General features: G+C 41.7%; 1 long non-coding RNA gene across 1 annotated transcript in view; it reads right to left on the bottom strand.

Annotated features, from left to right (window-relative positions):
- Window positions 1-1,476: 1,476 nt before the first annotated feature.
- Window positions 1,477-15,583, bottom strand: part of LOC129393173 (uncharacterized) — a 52,398-nt gene continuing 38,291 nt past the window's right edge. Inside the window, exon 3 of the long non-coding RNA XR_008619865.2 lies at window positions 1,477-1,564. This is a non-coding gene — a long non-coding RNA (uncharacterized LOC129393173). The remainder of the gene's footprint in view (window positions 1,565-15,583) is intronic.

Genomic DNA, 15,583 nt, shown 5'->3' with positions numbered 1-15,583 from the left:
AACACTAATAGGTCCTTTACTTGATAAGATAGGCAGCAACAGCATTCATATTTTCACAAGCATACGCACCCAGGTACACAAACGTGGTCACACGGGCATGCCAGTTACAAGCAAAACAGAGGGGCCGTCTAAGAAAGCGGCCCAGAAGCTTACTCTCTAAGCACGTATCACTGTGATGGGCAACTGTGCACCCAGCTGTATAACCACCACCTTCTGCCACACCGCGATGGACATTCCAAGTCTTTTGATGAGACGGATCAAAAACCACGTGTGTGCCGCGCCTAAAGAGCCACAATCTGGCGAAATGTTCTCACTCACAATGCAGATGTGGGAAAAGGACATCTCTTCATTTACCGTGGAAGACACACACGCACAGTGTTCACACACAATGAAAACATGGCGAGAATGTATTCTACGGAGCTGCATTTGCAGAAAATGCACTGAACAGATTAGAACTCTCTCAAGGCCTCTACACAAGGTAAACCTCCAGTATTGAAGATGATGCAAAGGTGAAATTCACTGCATAGCAAATTGAAAAAGGAAAATGCTGGCAATTTAAAACAGTGAAAAATAACTAAAAACAGAAAAAGAGACTAAACTAAATTAAAAGAAAAATTTGACATTTGAAAAATTGTCTCACAGGGATAGATTATGGGCATCCATGGGAGATGGGCCGTAAAAGCCTACTGTTCATACTTATTAACCGTTCATAATTTAAAATAGTGAAAAATAACTGAAAACAGAAAAAGAGACTAAACAAAATTAAAAGAAAAATTTGACATTTGAAAAAGTGTCTTACAGGGATAGATCATTGGCAACTATGGGAGATGGGCCGTAAGAGCCTGCTGTTCATAATTATTAACTGTATTTTGAAGTCTTTCATCGAAATCAGTAGCTGCCTTTTTTTCTTTTGGGACATGGTTCTCCTTGGAAAATACAATTCACGTGCATTTTCTGCGTGGTGCTGCTCCACTTGGAATTCCTCTATGAGTTGACACGCGCGGGAGTGCGTATTTCCTATTAAGTTTTTCCATCTTCTGCGCTGCGCTCCTGTGTAGTTTTGGGCATGCAGAAACCCACTCTGTGTGCACTCATGTGTGGACCACAGATCTGTCAAATAAGCCTGAACAGTCACACTGTTGCCTGAGCGCCTCCCTATCCTACCTCGCACGTGATTATTTTCCAACCAGCCAGGAGCCTCGTGGACTCCTTCAGGCAAAGGCAGATTTAATTCGTTAAAGCTCCTGGAACATCATCAGCTGGAGGGAACGCGACTGCAGGCAATGGCACATTTTAAATCGAAGTTTTCCTTGTCATATCTCGTGGCCAATTTTTCACCTAATGCATTTTTCACCTAATGAATTTTTTCACCCGAATTTTTCACTTAATGCATTCGGAATTTTTCACCTGATCCATCTGAATTTTTCACCTAATGCATTGGGATGTATGAAAACGAAATAAATTTTATTGGAAATACCTTGAAATTCACCTGTAGAAACGTTGATTGCACCAAATTTCAAGTCTGTCAGTATGGTTTGGAGATTCCATTGGAATTCATAATATTCTGAATAAAGAAGAATAACAAGGTAATAGTCCCCCCTAACGCCATGCAACTATATCCTGTGATTGTGATTTGGGGGGTTTTAGTTGTTCAGGATTTTAGACTTCAGGGATTTTGATCTCTTGGGATTGTCTGTAGGGCTTATGATTCAAGACTGGGCATGTGCTCCATCTGTCCATTCCATCAGGGTGGTTTTACACGAATTTACGGGAGATGGTGAGGACCATGCCACGCCTGTCCCTCCCTGTGAGGCCCGCAGAGGATCGTCACCCATCGGTGTGGGTGGGGTTCTGCAGGAGAAGGCACGGAAGCCCATGCGCTCAGGGTCACTTTGCCCTCTCCCCTGCGTCATTGAAGAAATGCCCCCAGGAAGCAAAAGGTGCTAGGTGCAGTGACACAGCAGTGAGGACCTGAGTTCCTGCGAGGTGTTCCTAATACAGTTTGTTAAGGAAAATCACAGGGAAGGAGACAGCACAGAGCTTATCAAGTAGGGTGGTAATAGGGGCAGTGTTGGTGGCTAAACACCAGAATATGAACCAGCCTGGAGCGTCCGAGGGGAATTCCTAAAGGACTAGAGAAAGAGAGGCAGAGAGAAGGAGAGAGAGGGAGGGACTAAGAGAGAAGGAGTCAGAGAAAGAGAGAGAGGAGAGAGAGAACAGCGGCAGGACAGGCAGGTCTGTGCTTCCGCTGGGAGGTGTCCTCCAGGAGCCAGAGCCTCTACACAGCTGTGTGTGGATGCCCAGGCAGGGGAGCAGTGAGTGAGGTCAGCAGTGACCTACAGTAGCGGTCCCCATTTGTCATCTGAAGTTTTTAGGGATGACTTCTCATCATGATGCATGCAGGTGGGAAAAGTTTGTACCAGGCAGGAAACTATTTCCTAGTCTCAGGGTAAAAGTTTGAGATATAAAAAGAATGATATTTATCCTACATATAAGCAGTTCTTTTCCTCCACGTCCCTCCTGATCAGGATCTGCTGCACAGATCTCTCTGCCGGCCCTTGAATGCCCTTCTCTCTTACTGGGCTTCTCAGAAGATCTCACGCCTCTGTCCTGCCTGAGCAGGTGCATGCCCAGCTTCTGCCCTCTCACTCCAGCACCCACTGGGTTCTGCTGAGTGCAAGTCCAGTGTTATTTGGCAGCAGCCAAAGCCTTTAGTTTGATCCCTGTTTTTGGCCTCATTAAGGAAATAATTTGCCTCACAAGGGAAAGTAGTTTAAAAGTCCTAAGGCTGAAATTGCTCCTATCTGGTGAGGATACAATATAAAGAACTGCCTGCATGCCTATGACCAATTGTATATGACTTATTAGTTACCATGAATCCCTCTGTGTTAAAATTCTAGTTTTATCCAGTGGAAGACATTGGTATTCACTTGAATAATGACATCTTCAGTAAAAGACAGCCATGCTAATTTTATGAAATATTATCTACTGGTAGCTTATGCTGGTTTCACAGTTTTTCCCCTCTTCTACTCAAGAACGGGATATGATCAACACCTTGAATGATTTTCTCTTTAACACGGAGTAATTTATCTGCCCCTGTATAAACTGTGTTCCATTTTTCTTGGCATAATGGCTTCCTCTTTTGATGAAATGAGCCTTTTGCATTTATGAAGAATATGTGTAATGTTGGCTGCTGGCTGAGATAACTTAACAACTTTCTGAATTCAGATATTGGTAGAGTGCATGGATAACAGCAACTAGTAATTAAGGGGGTGTTGATTGGTTCAGCCTGGTCTAATCATAGACTGTATAATAAATCATATGGTGTTTTGCAATTAGGAAAATCCATACTAAATAACAAAGTACTGTTATCTTAGTAGCCTTAATAAGTATAGAGTAATGCATTATGGAATAATTGCTACAACAGACTGTACCTGTTTCGAGTCACTCTCCATTCATCACACGCAACAAACCTCTTGTTTTCATGGAAACTGCTGTTCTGGTTAAAAGGCACTGGTGAAATACTCCGCTAATATCCCCCGAATGCTTGTTTCTCCTCCAGGAATTTTCCATATCTTCAAATGCTAGGAGAGCCTTCTCCCTCTATCCCCACCCAGGTAGTGATTAAAGTCTCCATTATTTCAGCAGTACCCACTAGTACTGCAACATTTATAGTGCTTTCAGCATTTCCATTACAGACCTCTAAGAAATGACCAGCTATAAAGCAAAACTGAACCAGCTGGGAACAAAGTTGGCATAAAGAGATTGCAGCCTGAGAGTAGGTATTCTTTTTTATGAAGATTTTTCCATTTAGTTTTAAAATATACAGAAGACTTTTATTTACATTTGCCATCTATTTCACAGAAAAAAATACAAAAGAGAATTGTATTACTTTTAAAATTCTAGCTTATATTGCTTCTAAAAAAAGACACTGTAAACAACTTTTATCTGGATTCCTGTTTAGTTAATAGAGTCCTTTTTTCTTCCATGACATGCTTCAATTTATAGCTATGAAAAGTTAAAAAGCTATGAACTCTGTTGTTATCATCATTTGACTGAATCGTGTTTTGAAAAGACTACATATCTTACAGCTGCAAGGGATCATGAGATTATTTAATGCAATAGTCATTTGTGAGAGGAAGGACCTGAGGACACACGGAACTTCCCAAGGTCATAGGCCACGTGAATTACAGAGTTGAGGTTCTAACGCAAGGCTCAGGAGCTAAACCCAGGACACACGGAAGTTCCCAAGGTCATAGGCCATGTGAATTTCAGAGTTGAGGTTCTAACGCAAGGCTCAGGAGCTAAACCCGGGACACACGGAAGTTCCCAAGGTCATAGGCCATGTGAATTTCAGAGTTGAGGTTCTAACGCAAGGCTCAAGAGCTAAACCCCCACACCCAGATCTGCATCCAAAGGGCAGCTGTTATCAAGTGGCATCCCCAGTCCCAGGCACCAGGGCCCACAGCTGGGCTGAGATCTCCCAATTCTAATCTCTCGTGACCCTTCACTGCTCTGCACTTGGCAGAGCCTTCACCCTCACTGGGTTGTGATGAGACCTAAAGTCAGACATGTTCTATGGGACTTCCAAAGGCACGTGGCAGCCCCAACGACAGGTCAACCCTGCCATCCCCGTCGCCCTCATTACTAACTAATACTGATGGAGCAGTGCCACTGCTGAGGACCCCTAGAGACACTGTGTGTGCATCGTTTACCCTCATGCCATCAGGAGGGTGCTCGGATTGATGCAAACCGCAGGCCAGAGAAGGAACCTGGGTGACTGTCCAGATGGCAGGTGTTCCTAATACAAGCAGTGGGCCTTGTCTGGGAATCCAGCCTGGGGCTCAACCCCTAGACACACTACACCAACCAAGATGAAAGCAGTTTGCTTTGAAAATTATGCATTTTAAAAATGGTAAAGTGTTTGTTTACATTAAATTATACAATCTTCTTAGTGACCTATGGGCTCCATTTTTTTTTTTTTTTGAAAATGTGTTCCTTTTGTGATTCTGATTTGTTACAAATGAAGCCACCTTTGCAAGACGATGACAGTGAGAGATGTCTGGCATGGCCAGCTCCATCTTGATTCTAGCCTCACAGGCTGGATGTCTTCCCTCATTCCTGGGCATAGGCCAAGCTAACCATGGGAGGAATTTAGTTCATAGTTTAACTGTGAAGCAAGAATGATTATAAGTTCCTCCATAAACTGGTTCCTTCCTTGTTTGGGGCTGAAACTGACTCTGTAAGACTAACGCAAGGGCACAAGATTAGGATTTTGTGACGGGCCTGGATTCTGCTATAATATAAGAATAGTTTCTATAATCTCTCACTGCTCAGGAGCCAAGTGGCCAGAGAGCACAAGATTTGTGACTTCCTCAATTGCTCCTATAGCTAACATGACTATTGTGGAACCTAAGATTGGTCTTTTGAGATGTTTTTCAAACTTTTTGTTCTTTTTTTTTAAATTATACTTTAAGTTCTGAGATATATGTGCAGAACATGCAGGTATGTTACATAGGTATACACGTGCCATGGTGGTTTGCTGCACCCATCAACCTGTCACCTGCATTAGTTATTTCTCCTAATGCTCTCTCTCCCCTAGCCCATCACCCCCCAATAGGTCCTGGTGTGTAATGTTCCCCTCCCTGTGTCCATGTGTTCTCACTGTTCAACTCCCACTTGTGAGTGAGAACATGTGGGGTTTGGTTTTCTGTTCCTATGTTAGTTTGCTGAGAATGATGGTTCCAGATTCATCCATGTCCCTGCAAAAGACATGAACTCATCCTTTTTTATGGCTGCATAGTATTCCATGGTATATATGTGCCACATTTTCTTTATCCAGTCTATCATTGATGGACATTTGGGTTGGTTCCAAACTTTTGCATTCTAGCAACTGACTGAGCCCACCCAGACTTGTGACTGATGACTCAACCAGTCCCCTGGACCCCACCAAGAGGTGGACTCAGAACATGAGGACTGCACTCCACACTCCTGTGATTGCATCCCCAGCCAACCATCAGCACCCATTCCCTGGTCCCCTGCCCACCAAACTATCCTTAAAAGCCCCAACCTTCAAGCCTTTGAGGAGACTGATTTGAGTAATAACTGTCTTCCATGTGGCCAGCCCCATATTAGTTAAACTCTTTCTTTACTGCAATCCCACGGTCTCAGTGAACTGGTTTTGTCTGTGCAGTGGACAGAGAGAACGCATCAGGTGATGACATGTAGACTCAGCCTTTGACACTGAGGCTGATGGAAGAGCAGGAAGCCCCATATTGTTCATTTAGTCACAACACACATGTGTATTTTTCCAACTACAGCACACAATATAGTAATGGATTTAAGCCCATCTGTTAAAAATGCTGTAAAATATAGTGAGTGTAGTTAATAATAATGTATCATATACTTGAAAATCACTGAGAGTAGATTTTCAGTGTTCTCACCACACACAAAAAAGAAGTATATGAGGTAATGCAGGTGTTAATTAGATCAAGCTAGCTGTTTTACAATGTATACATATTTCAGAATACTATGTTGCATGCCATAAATATATAGAATTTTTATTTGCCAATTAAAAATAAATTAAAAGAGTATGGAAAGTGAGAAAATGCTATGCCCAAGAGGAATCTAAGGAAATTAGACAACTGAGTATATCAGGATCTCCTGGATGGCTCCTGAAACAGAAAAAGGGCATTGTATAAACACTAAAGAAATGTGAAGAAAGTATGGACTTTAGTCAACAGCAATGTACAATATTGGCTAATCAATTGTGAGAAACGTACTTCACTAATAGAAGATATTAATAAACAGGGAATTGACCGTAGGTTGTAGAGGAACTCTTAGTATTATCACCCCAACTTTTCTATGAATCTAAAACTAAAGTAAAAAGTTTATTAAAAAACAAAAACATTATGCTACATGAAAAAAGCCAATCACAAAAGACCACGTCATATGATTCCATTTCTTTGAAATGTCCATAATAGGGAAATCTAAGAGACACAGAAGAGATTGGTGCTTCCTGAGGACTGGCAGTGGGGCGGGGTGGGGGCGGGGGGGGGTGGAGGGGAGGGTGGTGACAGGTAACAGACACGGGCTTTCTTAGATAATGAGAATATTCATGTTCTAAAAGTTAATTGGTGATGGTTGCACATATCTGTGAATATATTAAAAACCATTACATTGTACACTTTCATTGGGCAAATTGTATGGTATGAGAATTATATATCAATAAAGCCTACTAATTTAAAACATGCTATAAACTAAGAAGTCATAGAGAGCTGTTGAAATTTACAGGGTCAGTAATGAGCCCTTTTCAGACAAGTGCTTCAAAGGGCCAATAAAATAAACACTAAATATCAGTCTTTATTAGATATCAATATTCAAAGACATAAATTTTATTAAAAATATAGTCATTCAGGTCTGTTGAATTAAAATCTGTGTAAATTTAGAAACCTCACAAAAAGCAAATCTATCTTTCTACATATGTATACAGATATATTTTAAAAGTGTAAATGGCTAAATTAAAACACTTTTATTGTGAGGGTTTACAGAAAAATACAGTGCGATTAAAAACATATATTATTTATTAAACTAAAGAATAGACCCTCTGACTGTCAAAAACTTTACTTTTTAATATGAAGCACTCAGCAATAATTGTATTCACAAAACACAAAGGTTTAACAGCCAGCAGATTCAATCTGTGAATCACGGCTATTGAGCCAACCACTTCTTTTTATTTTTATTTATTTTATTTTTTTTGAGACAGAGTTTTGCTCTCATCACCCAGGCTGGAGTGCAGTGGTGTGACCTCAGCTCACCGCAACCTCCGCCTCCCGGGTTCAAGCAATTCTCCTGCCTCAGCCTCCCAAGTAGATGGGATTACAGGCGCCCGCCACCAAACCTGGCTAATTTTTCTGTATTTTTAGTAGAGACGGGCTTTCACCATGTTGGGCAGGTTGGTCTTGAACTGCTGACCTCAGGTGATCCACCTACCTTGGCCTCTCAAAGTGCTGGGATTACAGGTGTGAGACACCACACCCAGCCTGAGCCAACCGTTTCTAAAGGCAGGAGATGTGAGAAGGGACAGAGGCTCTATGGGTGATTCCACATGAACAAGCTTCCGTCTTTGCACCTCGGCTAATCCCAAAGCTCGTGTTTCGTGTTTCCCTAACATTCCAGAGGTTTTGTTGGTTTGCATCCTGGCTTTTCCTCTCTCCTCTTAGAGAGGCTTCCTCACCTCCCCGGCCTCTCCAGGCACCCTTGTCTTCGTCCCTTCCTTGGCTCTATTCACTTCCTTTTCCAACCTCCCAAATGTCTGCTTCTCTTTCCTCCAGCCACTTCCCCAACCCTGGCAAGGCTGTGAAGCTACAGGGCATTATTTAGCATATATTGTGTTTATTGGTTAAAATGTGTTCCCCCTCCCTGGAGTTTAAAACAGCTGAGTTCAGAGTTTCCTGTTTGTTTCTACAAGACTGTGGTTCTGAATGTGGGGCCGGGGCAGGCATCACAGGAGAACTTGTGAGAACTGCAAATTCTCAAGGCCCCCAATCCCCCCAGGCCTACGCCTCTGGAAGCTCTGAGATGGGGCCCAGAAGCTGGGCCTTAACAAGCCCTCCCAGTGGTTCCGATGCATGTTCAGGTTTGGGAACCACAGGTCTAAAAGAAACAAAACCCATTCAAGGACATTTGGGTTCTATTGTTGCCCTGTCTCTCGCTCCCTACTCTCACTGTCTTCTTTGTGAACACTAAAGGAAAAACGGCGCTGCACTGCGAAATGCCTCCTGAGGCGGTGGGGAGAAGGAGGCCAGATTATTCCACTACCTCAAACACAGCGGTCAAACTTGATGTTGCATCAGAATCCCCTGGAGAACTTGTTCAAAAACTCCAATTTGGTGGATCTGAAATGGACCCAGGGTCTGCATTTCTACCAGGCTCTCATGGGACAGGCCCAAGATCTGCATTTTTGCCAAGCTCCCGTGAAAGCTGATGTGACTAATCCAGGAACCACACTGGTGTCAAAGGACACACTGATTTACTCCTTGGTTGATCTGGTTAATTGCCGTAAGGGGAAAGAGTCCCAAATAACACACGGAGGTGCCACTGTAACCATAAATAAGGACTAAGAATAAAGTTCCCAGCAAGCTCATGCTGGATTCATTCCACTGTGCTTATATCTAATAACCAGAAGGGAGAAGACATCAGGCCTGAGAGATCCTTTTCCTCTCCAGCAAGCTGACCACAGCTGCTGTCCCCGCCATTTCCCCAGGCTTCCCTTGCCTCTTCGGATGTAACGAAAGGGTTGATAAGGCCAACACTCAAATTACCTGTAGTCAATTCCACATTTTTCCCACCTTGCAGCACTTTTAGAACTTTTCGGAAAGTCGCTTCTTACTTGTGTAGCAAGACAGAAAAATAAGCCAGTCCTATCAACTAGGAACGCTGACTGATCAAGAAGCTTTCCAGATAACATTATTAGTTTGTCACTATTGTGTTAATGAGAATGCAACAATGTAACTCCAAATGACATCTTGTGTGATTCAGTGTTGTTTTCATGGTTGAGTGAGATGATACGTGTAAAGATATTTAATAATGTTCTGGATATGTCTTCCCATATGACTCCTATAACTTACCCTGTATCGTTTCACAATGGTCTTCATTATCTTTGCAGTAGAGATTGATTTGCTTTGTTTCCTGTATTGCTGTGCTGATGTGGCATGTTATTATTTAGTGAACTAATATTTGCAAAATTTGTTTGTTTATGAAAAGAAATCTAGGAAAACTATTTGACTGTCACTTCCAACCTCTGGATAAGATTTGCTATGTCAGATTTATTTCCTGTAATACGATCAGCAATATAACAGTAACTCTTTATAAAAATAACGATTTTTCGGCTGGGCACTTTGGCTCACGCCTATAATTCCAGCACTTTGGTAGGCTGAGGCAGGTGGATCACCTGAGGTCGGGGTTTGAGAACAGCCTGGCCAACATAGCGAAACCCATCTCTACTAAAAATACAAAAAATTAGTCGGGTGTGGTAGCAGGTGCCTGTAACCCCAGCTACTTGGGAGGCTGAGGCAGGAGAATTGCTTGAACCCGGGAGGTGGAGGTTGCAGTAAGCCAAGGTGGCGCCACTGCACTCCAGCCTGGGCGACAGGGTGAGACTCTGTCTCAAAATAATAATAATAATAATAATAATAATAATCTTTACAAAAATATGTGGTCTACATCGAATTTTTGAAAACAGTTTCACTCCTATTATTTCATCTTCAGGATACCTCCTGAGATAAGTATGTTCTTCTCAAGAATAATAATAATTATTATTATTGGGTACTAGGGAATGAGAGAAGCGATAACAGTAGAACCCAATAATAATAAATATATAATAAATAATATAAATATATAATATATACATAATATACAATAAATATTATTATTGGGTTTTATTGTCTCCTCCAATAGAACTAATAATAAATTATTATTTATTTATTTAATAAATAATGTATATTTATAATTATCTGTAATACATAATTTATTATAATAATAAATTATGATCAAGAGAATTTGAGATAACATAAATATTTGGTGTGAGAACTAGAACTAAAACCTGCCTTCCTGACTCACTGTTTCTATTCTTTGGTAAGATCATCTTCGTTTCTTTTTCCTCCTGAGACCAGAGACCCACTCAACGCCACTATTCGGAAACTCATATATGGATGACTTGCATTTTTTCTAATTAAGAACTTTAGCAAACTTGGTAGATTCTAACCTTAAATATGTTAAATTTGCTACTCAGAAATGAAATAGTCAATCTACAAATAGAATTAAACAAAAACCAAGTAATTATTTTCCCACTGCTCATTTTCATAAGCATGTATCTTGCTAAATCTTACAATCTGCTTCCTACTACGCTAGACTCTGTTGAGGACACAAAAATGACCACGGCAGGGTTTCTAACTGGAGATGCTTGTGATCCGGGTGGATGGGATGAGGACAGGAAAGAGGGGACCAAGCTTACCGTCAAGCTGTGAATCTATGTGCGTTAATGAACGTATCTACAAGCTGCCTTATTCATTTAATTAAGAACAAGGTTTACTCTTTTCTCACAGGTTAAAAAGCTTCAAGTTAAATAATATTGCTGATGTGCTATAGGGAGTTGGCATTACAGTTTTATCTCTCTACTCCGGGGTCCATTATACCCTCACACAGTACGCATGGCTCCATTTAATGGTAATGGAAGTCACACTTGGGTATTGGAAAGATAATTTTCCCCTCTAGAATTTGCACAAGACAATCCTTGAGGGAATAATATTTTTTACAGCCCAGTCATTGCCCTACCTGGACCCAACAAGTAACTCTGCACAGTAATTAAATAAGCACAACAGGCAAATTCAAATTTCAAGAGTCTGAGTTTTATGGTTACAGATGTTCTTCCCAACATAGTCTATTCAGCAGTTCCTTGGGTCATAAATGTTTAATTTTTAATCTATTTTTTATCGGTTTTGGGCAATGCAGGCTGCTAGTATACCAAAAGAATTTTCACTAGTACATTTTACATGCAGGAAGTTTGCAGTAATAAAAGTTTTAACAAAATTAAATCAGGTATGTTCCCTTAAGGGAGTGAACATTGCTTTAGCTGAAAACACAGGTCAATGTCCTTGTTCTAGAACAGGGACTCTACCGATCTCACTTACAATATTGTTTGTGAGTGGCAGTCTATTTGCAGACTTAATATCATCCAGGGAATCACACGACTTAACTTGCAGATGTGCTATTGAAAACACATAGAGTTACATCATCTATTTGCACGGCAAATGTCCTTTGAAATGATTCACAGACTCGAAACAATAGCCATTTCAGGATATATTTATCTTTTATGACTCAAACACCTGCCCCACTTTTCAGGGGACCTTGTGGTATAGACAATATGTGCAGATAAAAGGTAAATTGTTGTTAAAATACCACAAAAAGGAACTGACAAAAATCACAGCTGACCTCGCGTGTTTGCATATTTATCGGCAGCTATCAACTTGATTTTTAGTTGCCCTGAACATATATTAATTATTACATTATACTGTGGGCGCAGAAGTGAAATCTTCTGAGTTTGTTTGTTTGTTTTTATAACATACAACACAGCACAGGGCCTGACAATTTACAAAAGATCACTGAACTTCCCATTTACCTTGACATATCCAGAACTTTATCTCAATCCCTCCTTTGGGTAGACCTGCCCAATACACCAAAAGACAGGGTGAGTTAATCAGCACATTTAGGCAAAGGAGACTTACTGAAAGTGAAAGAGGCGGCAGGCTCTTCAGTCAAAAGGGGCACTGGCAAAGGAACTAATGGGTACCGCTGAGACCAAGGCAGAAAGGCCAAGACAGAAAGGAGGCGGGGGCCGAGCTTGTGCTCTCCCGCTGCACCTAATTCCGTTGTCCTTCCAGCTCAGAACCTCCCTGAACAGCAAAGACCCTGCCTGGTTGCCTTCTCTCCTGCACTGGGTCTCCCTGTCAATTCCAGAGTTGCCGTTGTTATAACACACAGAATAATCTTACTTCAAACCAACAACACCCCACTTCCCCCAGTGTTCCTAACATCAAAACATCATCTGTCCTTCCAGGACAAATGTGAATGTTCGACTGCACTTTGCCCTTTCCGACACCCAGGTTGCAGCCCCACGGCTCATTTAAGGGAAGGCAAAGCTCCTGTGGCTGTAGGACTCTCTGAGAAGCTCGCATGCCTCTGGCAAATTAAACACTGTGATCTGTTCTCTGCAGAGTCCTTCCAGGGCTGGCTTTTCCTCCTGCTCAGTGGCTCACAGAGGAGGCTGCTTGTTCAAACCAAGTAGCCTATGGAAATATTAAAGGCACTATGAATAATGATGCTTGTTCTTCATTATTGTATTTATTTTAGTTTCTAGCACTTCAGTTAGTTTATAACTTTAGTTAGTTTACAGCACTTGATCAACTTACAATTCACAAATAACACTTTCACCTCTGGAGGGAGGACTGGAGTTCCAAAGATCTCCACTTGAATTCCGGCGTTCTGTTTGTTGGACAAGGGCATGTTATTTGCTGGGTCTCTGTTTTTCCTTTCTTCTCCCACAGTAAAGTATAGATTCATAAAAGTACCTAGCACATAGACTGGGCACGGTGGTTCACACCTGTAATCCCAGCACTTTGGGAGGCCAAGGTGGGCAGATCACCTGAGGTCAGGGGTTTGAGACCAGCCTGACCAATATGATGAAACCCCGTCTCTACTAAAAATACAAAAATTAGCCAGGCGTGGTGGCATGCGCCTGTAATCCTAGCTACTCAGGAGGCTGAGACAGGAGAATCGCTTAAACCCGGGAAGCGGAGGTTGCAGTAAGCCGTGATTGTGCCATTGCACTCCAGACTGAGCAACAGGAGCGTAAACGCCATCTCAAAAAAAAAAGTACCTAGAACACAGGTCAATCTCAGGACAAGTGGAATCTGGGTTTTTGTCTACTGCCTCAGGTAAGGAAAAGCAGAGATGCCATCATTTGCTTAAAAAGACCACCCAGCTAATGAAGGTGGGGCTTGGATAGGAGCAAAGGTTCTGCGGAGTGAGCCCTTGTTCAGGAGGACTGCTAGGTCAAAACTACTTGTTTAATGCTAAACAAATCATTGTTTAGGATTATTGTTACAAAATACTGTTATAGTCACAACACATGACTCTTCATAGTATTATTCCAAGACTTTCCTGCCTTCACTCTCGTTCTCTCTTGAATGTACAGTGGAGTATTCCAGAGGTTATGTGATGTACACTAGTGCAGTGTATTGAATGTGAAAGCAGAGAAGACCCAGCTGTCTTGCATTAAGCCAGACATGAACAATTTGCAAAAATGTAAAATAATGCCATTCTTATCTCTAATTTTGTTGGAGATTATAATGACTTTTCATAAAAATATTTATATTAACATGTAGTTGGGTCATTGTTCTTATTTGTAAATAAAGTAATAAACAAATATCTTAAAATGTTCACAGTTTAAAATTTAAATTTGGCAAATAGAGATAAATGTAAGCACATAGCAATAGCTCTGGAAAGCCACATTTTTTCAGAGCGTAGAGAGATCCCGAGACCACAAAGTTTTCAGTACCGCTGAATCTGAGAGTGTTTCTCAAACTCTGATGAGTGTATCCATGACCAGGGCCTTGTTGCAATGCAGATTCTGGGACAGCTGGTCCAGGAGAGGCCTGAGAATCTTACCCTTGGTAAATGTGGCTGTTGAGCTCAACATAGTTCACCGTCAGAGCTTGGGAGGAATGGGAGGTTAAGTTGGAGCCATGGCCTGTCTGCTGTGGCACTGTGTCCCTGGGGGAAAGGGAAGCCTCTCTGTGTCCTACAAACCCTCTCCCAAGTCCAGCGGGGTGAGGCCTCATGTGCCCAGCCACTAAGCGGGCATGACACATGGGGAAGACAGTAAACAAAAACAAAAACCATGTCAAGCAAATCCATGTTGGCTTCAGGGTTAGGGCATCCTGGTTATCCTGGCAGTTTGAGAGAGAGGCTGTCAGCATGGGGTACACAGGGGGTTTTTAATTTGGGATTAGATCCCTTTTGTTCTCATTTACTTTGTTGATCTTTTTATTCTTTTTTCTTGTCCTCCTCATAGTGTTCATTGCAAAGCATTAGTTTTCTTCTCCATGTTTTTCTATTCCTTGACTAAAAATTAGTTTAGATTATTAATAGAGATATCATATCTTCAAAGTTCATAATGTTTAACTAGCATTGGCTCATGGTAGGGCAGGCTCCAAGATCTCCTCTGCTGCAGGGACAGATGGTGGTGGTCAGGTAAACCCAAACAGCACCGATAACCTCACCAGTGGCTCTGGGAGGGGGAGAAAAAGGAAGGTTTATCATCTACTGGAGAGAAAGGTATGACAGTTGGAGAAGACAAAGACATTGAATTCAAATTACCTTCACTTTATGAACTAGGACGTTAAGTGTTCAATACCCACAGGTTTCCATGGTAGCTGTCAGTCCTGACTCAGATTTCACAGGAACAGAGGTGAGGAATTAGTCTGAGGGTCCCCATTGTCACAGAGTAAGAGTGTGTGGGCTCTTCAATCTTGTGAGAGTGTACATCAGCCTCTCCAAACAAACACAGTTAAAAAATAAAGGGAGGAAAGCTGTCAGTTGAGGGCCTTGAGTGTACTTAGTGGATAAAATACTTTGTTCCTCATGGAATAAATCTCTCCACTGACAGATTCAGAGCAACACTCTCCTTTATCTAATGAGAGTTAAATGCCTATTTCCTATGCTCTGATTGGAATATTTCCTCTGTATGCCTCTAGAAAGGCTTGTTCTAATAAGGTATGTATTAGGGAAAAGGGATACCACTGGAGTTAACTAACTCTTTCACTGACTTGAATTTTGTAGAGCAATGGCATATCAATCTACTGGAACAAGGCATTCATCAACATCAGCCCCATACACAGTGTTCTTTGTTGCAAATATGTTTTTGATTTGCCTTGCAATGCAGAGGTGTTCAATGCTAAATTCAGGGTACACCCCTGTATTAGTTCATTCTCACACTGCTAATAAAGACATACCCAAGACTGGG

The sequence above is a fragment of the Pan paniscus genome, chromosome 8 (genome assembly GCF_029289425.2).
Source record: "Pan paniscus chromosome 8, NHGRI_mPanPan1-v2.0_pri, whole genome shotgun sequence".
In the NCBI taxonomy this organism is placed as follows: Eukaryota; Metazoa; Chordata; class Mammalia; order Primates; family Hominidae; genus Pan; species Pan paniscus.
The sequence above is the reverse complement of the archived record's forward strand: the minus strand, read 5'-3'. Positions and strand labels throughout refer to the sequence as shown.